Source organism: Sinocyclocheilus anshuiensis, unplaced genomic scaffold, assembly GCF_001515605.1.
Source record: "Sinocyclocheilus anshuiensis isolate Anshui unplaced genomic scaffold, SAMN03320099.WGS_v1.1 scaffold430, whole genome shotgun sequence".
NCBI classification, from domain to species: domain Eukaryota; kingdom Metazoa; phylum Chordata; class Actinopteri; order Cypriniformes; family Cyprinidae; genus Sinocyclocheilus; species Sinocyclocheilus anshuiensis.
Genome location: NW_015547641.1, coordinates 164,462 through 179,904, shown reverse-complemented (window position 1 = coordinate 179,904; position 15,443 = coordinate 164,462). Strand labels below are relative to the sequence as shown.

At 36.1% G+C, this 15,443-nt stretch overlaps 1 protein-coding gene across 1 annotated transcript in view; it reads right to left on the bottom strand.

Annotated features, from left to right (window-relative positions):
- The window catches only part of LOC107701871 (zinc finger protein 678-like), a 23,154-nt gene extending 19,643 nt beyond the window's left edge, over positions 1-3,511 (bottom strand). Inside the window, exon 1 of the mRNA XM_016504011.1 lies at positions 3,464-3,511. The gene's annotated coding sequence lies outside the window, so the exon portion shown is untranslated. The remainder of the gene's footprint in view (positions 1-3,463) is intronic.
- Positions 3,512-15,443: the final 11,932 nt, after the last annotated feature.

Here is a 15,443-nt window from a genome sequence, read left to right as displayed (position 1 = left end):
GTCAAAGCTGACTAAAAGTGATCGAGGATGGATAATTTCGACGAACTTGATGAACCTGTGATATCTTCTTCAGGGTGAAAAAGGAAAATACAAGCTGAAACGTTTTCACGGAACCTTGCAAAAGCAGCGCGTCACAATGGTGAGGGAAAAGCTCCGTGTGTATTGCGTGTAATCACATCCATACAGTTTATGATCACAACAACAACAACGTTTGTCAGGCATCTACATTGTCATCTGAGGAGATTACAAAGATTAAACGAGTGTTTTTTTTTTTTTAACTAAAACATTAAATTTGGAGTTATCTGCTTTTGCCAAAAAATGACTGTTGGAGTTATCTGCTTTTGCTATAAAACACATTTTTTATGTGTAAAAAAAAACACACTTTCACTTAACTTTAATTTTGTAAATTACCTGTATTTGTTTAAGTTATTATTACTTAATCAAAACAACCCAACTGCAGTTTGATTGATATTACTTGGAATGCGCAATAACAAAGCGTGATTTTTTTGAAAAGAAAAAAAAAAGAAAAATTAAATGGAGTTATTGGTTTTTGCAAATTAACTCTTCATATTCATTTGATTGGAAATTACAGCCAGAAAACATGCAATGAACATTTTCACTTCTCTTTAAATGACTATGAACAAAGTAATCTCTTTCTGGTGCAAGATTACTGCATGATTTACAAAGAGTTTGTATTTGTATTTGTAAGGCTCTGGTCTCTTCAAAGATATAATTTGGAGGACATCTCCTTCACTTACATAAATGCTTAAATGCAGTGTTGAGCAAGCTACTTGGAAAATGTAGTGAGCTAAGCTAACATTACTTTTTGCTAACATTGTTAACATAGTTACACAGTTACTCTTCATTAAATGAAGCTTCACTACACTGAACCTATCCTCCTGGGAAATGTAACAAGCTAAGCTACAGCAACATGGCAAAGCTTGCTACATCTATAAGCTATTTTTTTAAATTTCGTTTTTATATTGAACCATCATCATACCAAGTCAATGCTCTCTCAGTGATCAATAAAACTGTCAGTCAAGCATATAAATTCAGTTTAATTGTTTATTAAACCAGGGGTTTTCAAACTGTGGGTCGTACAAAAGTCACTTGGCTGCAGCTAAATTTTAATTGTCATTTTCAATGACACACACACTTACACAGTTCAGTCTAGGGCTGCGCGATATACCAACATGAATTACGAATTGCAATATTCTTAGTGTGATTTTTGAATCGCAATTAAGTCTGCAGTTTAAAACATTAAATTAAATTTAAACAAAATTAACATGCGTTGCGTGTTTTAAAGCGCGGGCACACACGAGTTGTAATAACAGTGAGGGACGTCATTATTTAAAAAGGCTCGATCGGTCCGCGTTATTAATGAGAAGAAACTCGTTCACTTCAATGCACTATTCTGCATGAGATTGCATACACCGGAAAATTCAAATATTACGAAAACTGTTTATATGTTAATCTATAGAAAGCTTTAAATTACTAAACGAAATAAAACAAATCGAAAACAAAAACTATTTCATTATAATCATAATCCGTAAAGATGCACTTCTCTGTAAAGGCGCGTCTAATGAGGAGATGGCGAGTCAGGATCGGCAACTTCATCCTTGCAACAGAACTCAGAAAACACTAGTTTATTAGTAAATAATTCAAATATCTCCTTTCTATTTTCCCCTGACACATTCATGGTAATTACTTTTGCTGGGGATTTGCGGCAAGCTTTAGCCTATTGCGTGCATTTGAACGCAGATCTCTTCAGCTGCGCTGCCGGCACGCTCGCTGCTGCTGGACACTAAACACCGTCGAGCCGCTCTTGACAGTCGCGGCAGCACAGTTTCGTGTTGTTTCCACCAGCGCGGCAATTTTTTTTTTTTTATCACTAATTTATTTATTTGAAAATATAAAAATAAGGAGAAGCCTAAAACAGTACCAAGGCCTAGCCCGCGTCTGAACTATGACGTGAAAATTGGCCCGAAGCCCGGCCCTAGGGGCGTAAAAAAGTCGGGGCCGGGGCTGAAATGCAGGCTTAACTATTATTTACTTACTATTATGAATAATTTACATATGTAACTTGGAGTAATCACTTTACATTACTTTTATATTGTGGTACTTGGATTACGTTACTGAATACTTTAAGTAATTTGTAACTGTAACTGAATACATTTTAAAAGTAATCCTCCCAACCCTGCACTACAAGAGTTAAGCTTGATTCATAATGCATCCTCCATTGTGACCCTGTGCGCTCCTCTAAGCTGTCCGGCCGGATGATGCACTGCCTTTGTTATTGTCGGAACCTTTGTTCCGACAATATCACGTTATTAACAACCCTTTAGAAAATGTAATCCTTTGTGGATCCTCCTGATCTGTTCGTTGGTCTTTCTCCATGTTTCTTTGACAATTGCCGCGTCTCAGTCTCACGTGCTGCACGTGATATAACCACGCCCACTTATTTGCATTTTTTGGTATACACGATAAAAAAATCTGTTACTGTAGAAATTTTATTCCACGGTAAAAATATATACCGTCATACTGCGCAACCCTACCGGTGACTGTTTTTCGCAATACCCAAAAATACATTGTATGGGTCAAAATTTTTTTTTTCCAAGATATGAGTTTTTTTGAGAAACTGTCATGTTTCCATTGGGCGTATTTCAATTCGCAATTTCAATTTGCGCAATTTGAAGGGTAATGGAAACGCGCCTATTGTTCTTCCCTGTTTCTGTCCGATACCCACTTTTGTGTGGAGTTGCTTTATCAATTAATTTATCACAGCCCTATCTCAATGTGAACACTCAATGTGAACACGGTTTCTCTCCAGTGTGGATCCTCTCGTGTGTTTTCAGATGTGATGACTGAATGAATCTCTTCTCACAGTGTGAACACTTATAAGGTTTTTCTCCAGAGTGAATCCTCTCATGCCGTTTCAAATGTTCAGATAAAGTAAAAGTCTTTTTACACTCAAAGCACATGTACTCTCTCACAGCAGTATGTATTTTCTGATGTACTTTCAAATGTTCTAGACGTGAAAAACTCTTTCCACATAAATAACATGAATGTGGCTTCTCCTTTGTATGAACTCTCAGGTGTTTCTTCAGGACTGAAAACCACAAAAATGTTTTGCCGCATTGATCACATGTGTGCCGCTTCCCTCCAGTGTGGATGTTCATGTGTCCCTTAAGGTTTGATGATTGAGTGAAACTCTTCCCGCATTGATCACAAGTGAATGGTTTCTCTCCAGTATGCACTCTCATGTGTGCTGAAAGGTTTCCTTTTTGTGTGAAACTCTTCCCGCACTGATCACATGTGTACGGTTTCTTTCCAGTATGAATGTTCATGTGTTTCATAAGGTTTGATGATTGTGTGAAACTCTTCCCGCACAGATCACAAGTGAACAGTTTCTCTCCAGTATGAACTCTCATGTGAAGCTCAAGAGTACGTTTGCATGTCAAACTCTTTCCACACTGAGTGCAGGTGAAATATTTCTTGGCTCTTTTTTTCTTTAAATATTTCTGTTTGGGGGTTTCTCTACTTTTGACATGATTTTTCTCCTCAACTTCACTAAATTCTTCTTTCTCATTATCTTCAATCAACTCTGAAACAAAAGTAAAAAAAAAACTAAAAACAGTACATTTGTCAATAACTTGTTAAAAAAATACAGAAAAGTGAAAGGACATAAAAATGAACCCTGATATAACAGCGGAAAGTAGACAATTGCATTACAAAATTTTTATCATTTTTATGTAATTTTATAAATCCCTGAATCTTTCCATGAATGAGGTACACTGCTTTTAAAATTATTAGTTTTCAATCAACACAAACACAGCACACCTGAAAAATAGTCCAACAACACGGTCGAATCCAAAATATACAAATATGCAATCACTATCAGTACTTGCTAAATATTGCAATTTATTGTTATAAGCACAAGCAACATTTCGGTCCACTGACCTTCATCAGGCATAAATTATTAGTTTTAAAATATTATAAGCACAAATCTCATGTTTCTATAGAGATAGCTATTAAATATGTTTGATAAACATCATGAAGGATCTGAGGATCCATAAATGCAAACTGTGTGTTGCATCAAGAGAGCAACCATACATTTGTGTTGTTTTTATTTTCTTGTTTTTATTAATTTATAATCATTTATTTGTATAATGATTTTATGTAATAATTTATGTAATTTATTGTTTGATTATTTTTTGTCATTTACCATTTATATCATTTTATTATTTGACTATTTATTCATTTATTATTTTATGTTTTTATATTTTTATTTCTTATTTTCCTTGTTTATGTATTTTCATTGCTTAATCTGATTATTGTGAGGTTTAATTAACTGTTTTGTCTGAATGAGACAAAAAGAGATAAGAGGGAATGTTAATGGAAACTCAAAGTTTATGGGATGTTATTGTGTTTGGTAAAACACTACTTGGATTTGTGCTGGTCAGATGAAGTCTGAGCACTGAAACATATGCAACTAAGATTTTTCAATAAACGTTGCTCCTTTTTATCATCATCACTTCGTCTCCTGCTTCTGCTCTTCTCTGGCTTTGCTCAGTCATCTTCTAGGCTCATAGAAGACTATTAATACAGTTTTGGTACCAGACAAGACTTGATGCTAATGGGTTTTAAAACTCTAGTCTATCACATCCAGTTCTCAAAAGTATTGTGAACAAATGTTCTGTATGAGTTTTATGGCCTTATTTTAGTAACATAATTTAACATTTTCACTAACCACGCATAAATGTTTTATCAAAAACACAAACATGTAGGTTATATTCATGATGCCAGCTGCCTATGTATTATTGTAGCACAGTTTGTGCTGATTACAGAGTCATTAATATGTTAAGATACTGAAAAAAGCACAAATGTCAGGGCACGTCAAAACCCCTGAAAAGCGATTGGGCTAGTTTTGAGTAGCAATTGGACGGGTTTTGCTGTGAAAACCTGGCAACCTTAAGAGAGGGAAAGAAAGCTGCAGGAGTCAGAACAACTTCTAGTTATTGTTTTTAGAAGAACGGTAAGCATAAGCGTTCTTAACCCTTTGCCTCGTAAGTGTCAGAAATACCAGTACTAAGTGGATACTTGTCACTAATGCCACTTAACCCATTTCAGTTTGTAATTTTTGTATATACTTACTGTTTCATATCAATGTAGAGGTCAATGTGCAGTACTGCCAATGCTCACTTTACTCAGATTACTCAATGTGCAATATTATGACTTGTTGTATATACTTTTATAATTGTACTGCACATAGTCTATAGTCTTATTTATTGTCTGTGGTTATATGTTTGTTTTCTTACACCAGTCAGGAGCAGTGCTCTTAATTTCATTGTGTGCAGAAAAATACAATGACAATAAAGGCTTTCAATTCAATTCAATTCAATTCAGAAGCTTTATTGAGAAATTTAAAACAGAAAGCCCAAAAAGCAAACATTTTCTTAATGCAAATACAATTAGCAGACAATAAAAGTTGTTGATAAAATATGTGATGCGATCTAGGAAAACCCACCACATGGTGAAATTTTACCTTTTTAGTAAACCTGTCAGATTACTAAATCACGCTCTAGTGCACGTCTGTGTCGTATGATAAATTCTAGCGTTATTAATGATTTTTCTGTGGCATTTGTGAATAAACATAATGTTTCTGCCTTTGAAACCCCATCATCTTATTTGGACTCAGAGTCGCTGTTTTGTTCTTTTAATTCTGTATGTACAACTATTCTAGATGCTATTGCACCCTTGAAGGTGAGGCATGTAAAATCTAAGGCAGAACCCTGGTTTAATGATAATACACGAGCACTTAGACAAATCTGCAGAAGAGCAGAGCGTAAATGGCAGGCTCCAGGTGTCAAATGAAATGTTAAGGGAGTCCTTGCATACATATCAAAGTGCTGTTAAAGCAGCGAAGGCAAAATATTTCTCTGACATTATTGAGAGAAACTGTCATAGACCTAGAGTATTATTTAATACTATTAACTCTGTTATTAATCCACCTAATGTGATTGGGCCTGATGTTTCAGTGGAAACTTGTGAACATTTTAAGAGATTTTTAATTTCAAAGATTGAAAATATTAGATCTCAAATTCCTCCTGCTGTTATTAATCCATCTGTACATCTATATTGCCCTGTGGTGTTTGATAATTTAATCTCTGGCTTGGCAAAAATAGTAGAACAGTTAAAAGCCAACAGACTCCCCACTTGATAATGTTCCTCAAAACTAATCAAACAGGTTTTTTATAGTTGGGCCTAGTGTTTTATCTATTATAAATATTTGCCTTGTATGAGGGGTTGTTCCAAACCCTACACTTGTGGTGTTCCCGGTCAAAAATGACCCGGCCTCAAAATACAAAATGGCACAAAGTCACACTTGTGGTGTTCCCGGTCAAAAATGACTGGCCATTCAGAGTGAATGGGAAAGATTACAAAAAAGGACCTTTATTTTGAAATGCTTTTATTTTCTGTAAAGGGGCAAAAAGTGACACTTTTGCTGTTCCCTGTCAAATCTGAACATTGTGGCATACGAGAAAGAACACATTAAAGGGTTACTTCACCCAAAAATCATTAATTACTCACCCTCATGTCATTCCAAATCCGTAAGACCTCCGTTCATCTTCGGAACACAAATTAAGATATTTTTTATGAATTCTGAGAGCTCTTTGACCCTCCCATAGACAGCAATGTTATTACTACGATCAAGGTCCAGAGACGTAGGAAGGAGATCGGTAAAATAATCCGTGACATCAGGGGTTCAACCGTAATTTTACGAAGCTTCGAGAATACTTTTTGTGCGCAAAAGAAAACAAAAATAACGACTTTATTCAACAATTTTAATAAAATTGTTACCATTGGTGCCATTTTGGAGAGTATCCACTGAACGTAAACAGCGTATGCTATTCTGTGTCAGCTGCGTCACGCGGATACGATGTCTACGTTGTTTACGCTTTGATTTTAATGAAAACAATGTAACCGCGTGACACAGCTGACACAGAGTAGCATATGCAGTTTGCGTTCAGTGGATATTCTCCAAAATGGCACCAGGGTGACGTGGAGCAGACAAATTGTTGAATAAAGTCGTTATTTGTTTTCTTTGCGTACAAAATGTATTCTCGTAGAGGGTCAAAGAGCTCTCAGAATTCATCAAAAATATCTTAATTTGTGACTTTGTGTCATTTTATACAAAATAAAAGCATTTAAAAGCAAACTCCCGGATTAAACAAATAAAGTACACTAGTGTGATAAACAGTGCAAATTTTCTTCAGTTTTTATTTAATATTGTGAAAATTATTCATAAATAATGCTTTTTTTCACTCAAAAAATGAGGTGCCTACTCTCAGATAAATGAGGCCTACAATTAATCAGATGCAAATATAAATACAAAACCAGTCTAAATGGCCGGGTCATTTTGAGGCCGGGTCATTTTTGCACAGGAACACCACAAGGTGAAAAATCTCACCCAAAAAAGTATGAAAATTATCAATTTTTTTTTTAGAAGTAGTTATACCCTTTGTGAACAAAGTCACTAAATTTCAGTCCAATGCGATAACATTAACTAGTATTTTCGGGAAAAATAACATTTTCTTGGGGCAAAAAGGACCCGAACACCACATGAGGGTTAAACATGCTGTGGTGCAGCCTCTAATTAAAAACATTAATTTGGACTCTACAGTGTATTGCAGTTATAGACCTATTTCAAAAATGCCTTTTCTCTCAAAAGTGTTGGAGAAAGCAGTTCTCTTTTAAGTATTTAAGTCTGGGTTTAGGGAGCATCACAGTACAGAATCTCAGCTTTTAAAGTGCCCCAATGATGGATTTTTGAAAATTATCTTTCATGCAGTGTGTAACACAACATGAAAAGAACTTAGTTTAGTACTCACATGCCGTGTGACAGCCACACTTTGTGTGCGTGCTATGGATGTGTGCACTTAGAAAATTGTATATCAGAAGTTTAGACTGATATGGCATTAAAACACATGGTTTCAGCATGATAGACATGATAATCAAAACCAAACAGATGTTTTTAGCAGAGTTTCTGAGGTAGGAGCTGTAAAGGCACAACCCTATTCTGCAAAAGAGGGTGGGGAGCAGCAGCTCATTTGCATTTAAAGTGCCCCTATTATGGATTTTTGAAAATTACATTTCATGCAGTATGTAACACAGCTCTAAGTGAATGAAAACATCCTGCAAAGTTTTAAACCTGAAAGTGCACTGTGTATAAATTTATCTCTCAAAAGAAAGAGTCAACTCGGAGTCACTGAAACGAGTCGTTTTTCAAATGAATCTTTAGCCGTTTCATGTTGACGTCAACATGAAACATTTGCATATTTATGCCCGCCCTCTTGTTGCGTGCGCAGACCCGAGAAAACTTGATGGGCATTCCATTTCTCACATGTGCTGCACGCAGTAGACCAATCACAACAGACTGGGTCATCAGACCAATCACTGCAGATTAGCGTCACGCAAAGGAGGGGTTTGGAAAAATAAATCACTGAACGAATCGTTTGGGAGTCGTTGAGCAAATATGGTAAAAATAAATGCATATTTAAGACAATGAAAATGTTTTTTTGACCTTGCATGCATTTTAAGATACAATCAACACAGCAGGTACAATCAGTGTCTTTGTCAGACCAACAACAACCAAATAAACAATAACAAAACTGAAGGAACTCACCTATGAAGCCTCTTGTTAGTCCACTAGTTCATTACATTCCAACAAAAATGGTGTAGTTACACTGTAAAGGGTCCAGACTATCCAATTCAGTGAAATATTTAGTCCATAACACATTTATATGTTGATAAACATCCACGGAGTGTAGTAGTATCATTTCAGATTAGCCGACAGAGCGCTCAAATCCTCTGCGCATTCTGAAGTATAGCTTGTGTTTGCATGTAAACAACACGGAATAATCTATGTCAAAATGGCCGGTGACCTCTGCCCTTTTGATTGACACCTTATTTGAACCAATAGCTGCATCTTTGAGGTGACAAGAATGTAGGATGAGGCCGCCTCTCTTTGATCGACAGTAGACCGATCCAATTGCATCAGAGTTTGCAAATGACTGTCGTTTCTGATAGCCAATGAACTTCTGAACAGAATAATATGTGATTTAAGTGGGCGAGTTTGATATATCGTGCGCAGAGTCCGTGCGTAAAGGATTACAGAGACTGGTGCGTCTGTGCGTAAAGAGCGCCCTATGAGAGATAACGGGGAAGAGGTGGTTAGAGGTCAAAAACTATCAAAAAGAACGCGAAAAACAACCCGTTTGTTCTAAGAAGTTATTAAACAATGTATAACAACAAAATTGGCTGGACAATAAAAGTGTTTTTTGATGGAGAGAGCGAAGTTTCATCCATTGAAGCAGATGAGAGGATATGGGTTTGAATGGAGGAGACGCCGCCCTCAACAAGTAAGTGCTTTATTATTTTTAATGGAATTCAAGATTTACTGCATTTTTTTGTATTTGTGTTTTAAAGGCAACTGCAACGAAGTATCAAGAAAGACTATGTATTCTATATGGGGTTTGCCTTTTAAAAGTGTGCCATTTCTACTTGTTTTTCAGAGAAGACATTTCTGTCACTAACAAAGTGGATGGTGAGCAAAGGTGGTGGCCACGTTTTGGAGCAGCACCTGGGTTTTGCAGATGGCTATGTATTCTTTGGCTGCTTATCTTTTTTCCCCATTATGTTTCTGTTGCCTAAAGATTCTTTGTTAGGATAAATCCAGATGATACAACATAATGCACTGCAAAATGTCCTAAGACAGGAGAAATGAAGATGCACTGTTCCAGTATTGGAAGACTGTATTTATAAGTGTTATACATGCAATGTTTTAAATAAAGAATTTGATATTTTGCAATTATTGTGTCTGTTTTAATTGAATGCCAGTAGTACCTATGTAGGGTAAAAATTAAATGAATTCTATATAAAAAAATATAAAATCTAATTAAATATGTTAAAATGAATTAATTACAGTAGTATACTGATTAATTGGCTTTTTTACAGTAATTTACTGGCAACAGTGTAAAAAGCCTTTGAAATGTCTAACAGTGTGCTTATCAGCTCGGACCAATAACTGAGCACAGCACAAACGTGTGCAAACTGATCAGAGCTCAGAACAGAACCAATGTTGATCTTGCGACACTTTTACTGCACACTGCTGCGAGATCCAGTGAGAAGCGTTTGAATCCTGCACAGAATTATCTGTTATAAACAGATCAAACAGCGCTGATGTAGAAAACCAGAAGTAACACTAACTACAGGATACCATAGTGTTGTGGCAGAAATAGTCAAATGTTATTACCTCATTAATTTCAGGGTTTGTACAACCTTTTCAGAGAGAAATTCATGCACTTTTCAGTGACAACACAACTATTTACAGCACTTTATAGCTCTAAAAATTATCCTATTTAAATGTTATTTTTAATGGCATAACCAAATACATTTTGTGGTAAACAAACAATTATTTAAAATAAAAATAAAAAAAAGACATCAAATCACCACTACAACAGCAGATGGCAGCTTATTAGTCTTTTATTTTTACTTTTTGCTTTATATTTTGAAATTAATTCGCTATTATAAAATATCAAATCATCAAGAAATCAAATTTTGTCAATGTTTTGCACTTTGTTTATGATTTAAGAAAAGTCACAAAATGCCTTGAAAAACACAAACTTTATTTTGCAACTGAATCACACAAGAGTGTTTCTTAATCACTGAAGTTGTCGGTCAGTTCTGTATAATACAGAAGAATAATGGCACACAGTGGCAGTTCTAGCTTGTGTGCGAACCCTTCTGCCACCTCTAAATGAAATTTGTTTTACATAAATTGACAAATTCAGCCAAATAAATTGAAAAAAAAAAAAAGCCATAAAAAATGCACTTTTTTCATTTTGAATTTGGACAAAAAAATTATTTTGTTTTACTATGTGTAATAATGGGCAAGCAAAATAGCATAACATAAGTGATAATATTAGCCTATTTTAGTGAGATGAGTAATCTTTTGCACATCTCCCCACTTTTTTTTTTCCTTTTGTTATGTATAATAAAGTGAACATTAAATGAAAAGTGTCAGTTGCACCATTAGATCTGTGCATGCTGCTTCATATTTGGTTTTTTACAGCATTTTTACAGCATTGCGCATTATAACCAATCACACATGATTCTGTTGAGATTATGTAGCCAATCAGAGGAGTTCAGATTAGTCATCACTGAAACATCAGATTTTTGCTCAGTGCTTCGCTCGCCGGCTGCATTCTGCACTCTCGTGGCAAATTTACTCATCATAAACAAAAAAGTGCAGATGTACGTGCAATGTAAGTAATAGATTCATTCATCATACAGTGTAGACAGCTGATTATAATAGGAGTTTTTTGAGAGTGCTTAATGCACACTAAAGTCTGTCATGTTCTTTGATCATATAAACATTTCAACTTTTCAATAACTGTTGAAATTAAAGCATAACTTACAATGTGTTATTGAATTGAGGTCACATTAAATACAAATTCAGTCGTATTTAAATATGTTGTATTAAAAAATATGACATGACACCCAGGTACTTTCCTAAAAAGACGGCTTTGTTATGTGCGTAGTTATTGTAGGCTGAATATTAGGCTAGTCTTAACCTGTAGTTGCTATGCGTCTGAGCGAGAGAGGTGCTCCAAGTCCCGATCAGGTTAATTGACCTACACACTGACATGATATTGAGCACAAATGAGCGGTAAAAACCCAATCGCGCATTTCCCTTCATTAATTAATTAATTCATTCATTCATTCATGTGCAGGCGTCCTGTGCTGTCCCTGGCAAGATGGCCCAAATCTGCCAGATTGTAGATTTAACCCGTTAACGCGTACGATCACACCAGTGTGATCACTCTAGGCTGGTCCTTGGAGCGTACGATCACACCAGTGTGATTAGAACGTTCAGTGCGTCACGTGATCAACTGCTTTCACGCTTTTCCTGGCGCTGAGCAAGAGACGGACACGCTGAACGCTTCTATTCAGTGTGCTTATTTTAGGTTTCAGACATCTAAATACACATAAGTACACATAAGTACTAGCAAAACAATACATTTATAGTTTGTAAAATACACACTGATGTCAATGGAAGCGGTAATAATCCATTCAATTATAATCTGATGACATGTTTTATTGATATCATATACATTGTGTAGGTAACTATAAAGTTTAGTCTACTCTTCTCCCAGTTCAATGGAAATGTACTTTAATGTCTTCTCGGAAGGAGAGGGTGAATTTACGTGTTGTTAATCCCACAGTTAATCCCACAGCGCATTCAGTGCGAACTAACATGGTGGCGCCCATCACCCGTTATAGATCAACTAACATGGACATTATAAAGGTGTTTAAACTACCAAATACATCTACTTACACCAGGGCCGTCCTTAGCTGACGCGGGGCCCGGTGCGAGGTAGGTAGCGGGGCCCCCCTCGGTCCATTCGTGATCGCTTCCGTTCGCGCGGGGCCCCTTCAAGCACTGGGCCTGGTGCGACCGCACCAGTTGCACCCCACTAAGGACGGCCCTGACTTACACGTATTTGAGAATGGGAATATCAGATATTTCATAATAAAGTGAACACGTTTGTGAATATTTTGAAAAGGGAAAAACGAAATAAAAGCGATTCATGTGTCATACAGCGCTATTGTGACAAACATGACGTGTCTCCATGGAAACAGTAAAGCGATACATTCTAAAATAACGGTTGCCTAAAAAAACTCATGCTGGGGGCTCAGCTAGAATATTTTAAACTCGCGTGCGAAATCTTAATCTGCTCAATCTTGGTGATGTCACTGCCCTAAACAATGTTATAATGGACTATTTCACATCCAGAGATGAAGGATCGGATTATGAAGTTACTAAAGAGGAGGAGTCCGATGACAGTCTGTTATTCTGTATGCACAGGTGCGCGAACAGTTGCGCTGTGCTCGCTTTTCTAAATGTAAACTACAAGGTACAATATTCGTGCTATCTAAACATGCAAGGGCTGATCAAAAGTTCAGACTATGCCCATCATGATAAACAACGGAAAACAGGGTAACGTTAGTCTGTTTGTGTAATGATGAAGTATAGCACTCCTGACAGACAGCTCTCGTTCTAAAGGGCCATTTTCATATCGCTATGCATTACTTTCATTTAGTTCAAATGGTGACAGCATGAACTAAAACTACAAGTTTAGAACACAAAAGTACAAATTACAACCCCAATCTGTGTCTAGTTATGTATTAAGTCCAGCAATAAGTCCAGAGTAGACCAGGAGAAGAATTGGAGAGCCTACAAGCTGTAATCTGTGATGTTTTATGAACATATATAAACTTAATGTTCAAATGTTTGTAAGTGTTCTGTTGTCCTTGGGGACATTTTGTATCTTTTACATCATGTATAGTGACTAAAATAAGTCTTTTACCACAGTAAAGTGACTTTTAATTGTGATACTTTTTCGATACTATTTTCATTGCCTCACTTTAAAACTGTTTTTCTCAAAATTCCTTTCCTAAAAAATCATAGCTATCAGCCAACTTCAGATAGCCATAACTGAATGTAACAAAATAGCCATTTTGTTACATTCAAGCTATGGACAAAATAAAAACAGTTTTGGAAAGGGTTTGAACCCGGCTTTCATATGGTATCAAAACCTAAAAAAGGCAGTTTATTTGTAAAGCACCATTAAAAACAACAGTTAGTTGACCAATGTGCTGTACAGCTTTTAAACGTGCAAACAGCAAAAAACCATACATTACACACCAATATTATACAGCATAGAGACATCTGACCACACAACATTAAATGACAAAATATCACTAAATAAAAACCTACAAAAAAGCCAGTGAAAAAAGATGAGTTTTCAAAAGAGATTTGAAAGACCCCAGTGTAGAGGCTGTTCTAATATTTAACGGCAAACTGTTCCAGAGTCTCGGAGCCATCACTAAAAATGCACGATCACCCCGTAATTTACGTTTTGCACTAGGGACAGTCAAAAGTTTCTGGTCAGCGGACCTAAGTGATCTAGATGGTGAGTATGATTATAATAAATCTGAAAGTTATGGTGGTGCAGGGCCATTTAAAAATTTTAAAACAAACAACAAAATCTTAAAATCAATAACGGACTGGCAGCCAATGTAGAGAAAATAGGGGTAATGGGTAATGGTCCCGTTTCCGAGAGCCTGTCAGCAGTCCTGCAGCAGCATTCTGGACAATTTGTAATCGAGACAAAGTGGATTGACTAATCCCCACATACAGGGAATTACAATAGTCCAGACATTAAGACACAAATGCATGCATCACTCTCTCGAAATCATAAAAAGACAAAAATGGCTTGATCTTTGTCAGTATTCTTAATTGAAAAAAGCCTGATCTGACAACAGCATTGATCTGTTTGTCAAATTTTAACGACTCATCAAAAAGTACCCTTACATTTTTTAACCATAGATTTGCAATGAATAGATAAAGGGCCTAAATCAAACTTAGGGGACCCATATGTATTTGGGGGTGCAAACAAAATAATCTCTATTTTAGATTCATTCATATGCAAAAAAATATATAATCCAACCAAGTTTTCAGGTCATTCAGATAAGCAAGAAGAGGCCCTAGTGAGCTACTTTCCTTCTTTACTAGCATATATATTTGTGTGTCATCAGCGTAACAGTGAAATGATATGCTGTGTTTTTTTAAAAGTAGACCCAATTGGAAGCATATATAATGAAAACAAAATAGGACCCAAAATGGATCCTTGGGGAATCCCACATGTAAGAGGAGCCGAAGATGGTGTAAATTCACCCAAGGCAACTGAAAATCTTCTATTTGTTAAATAGGACTTAAACCATTTTAAAACAGCACCTTGAAACCCTACCAATCGCTCAAGTTGTCCAATAAGAATTTTACGGTCTATGGTTTCAAATGCTGCACTAAGGTCAAGTAACACCAGAACTGCAGCATTACCAGAGTCCACGGTTAGCAAAACATCATTAATAACCTTTAACCCTTTAGTGTTCCCGTAAAATTAGCCTAAAACGCCTAAAAAAGGCATACCCAAAGTAAATTGCATGCTGTTCTTGAACCATTTGGAGTACATACATGGTTTTGGTCTCTTTTGAAAGGTGACACTCTGAGGTGTGTTCCTCAACAGGATCAGAATCACTGTAAGTCTTATTGGTATTGAGTAATAGAACTTTGAACACACTGAAAAATAAAATAAAAAATCCGCCTACATTTTTATTTGTAAACAGATGCCTGCAGATGACTATAGCTGGGAGCTATTAGCTGGAAAATACATTTGGATCACAGAATAAAGTCTTACCAAGCAAAATGTTTCAAATTTGATAACAATACCTTAGAAAATGAGTGTTTTACACATGTTTATCTAAATTTATGTCTAGGCGCTTCCCAAAAAAAGCCACTTGGAGACTCCAAATGACCC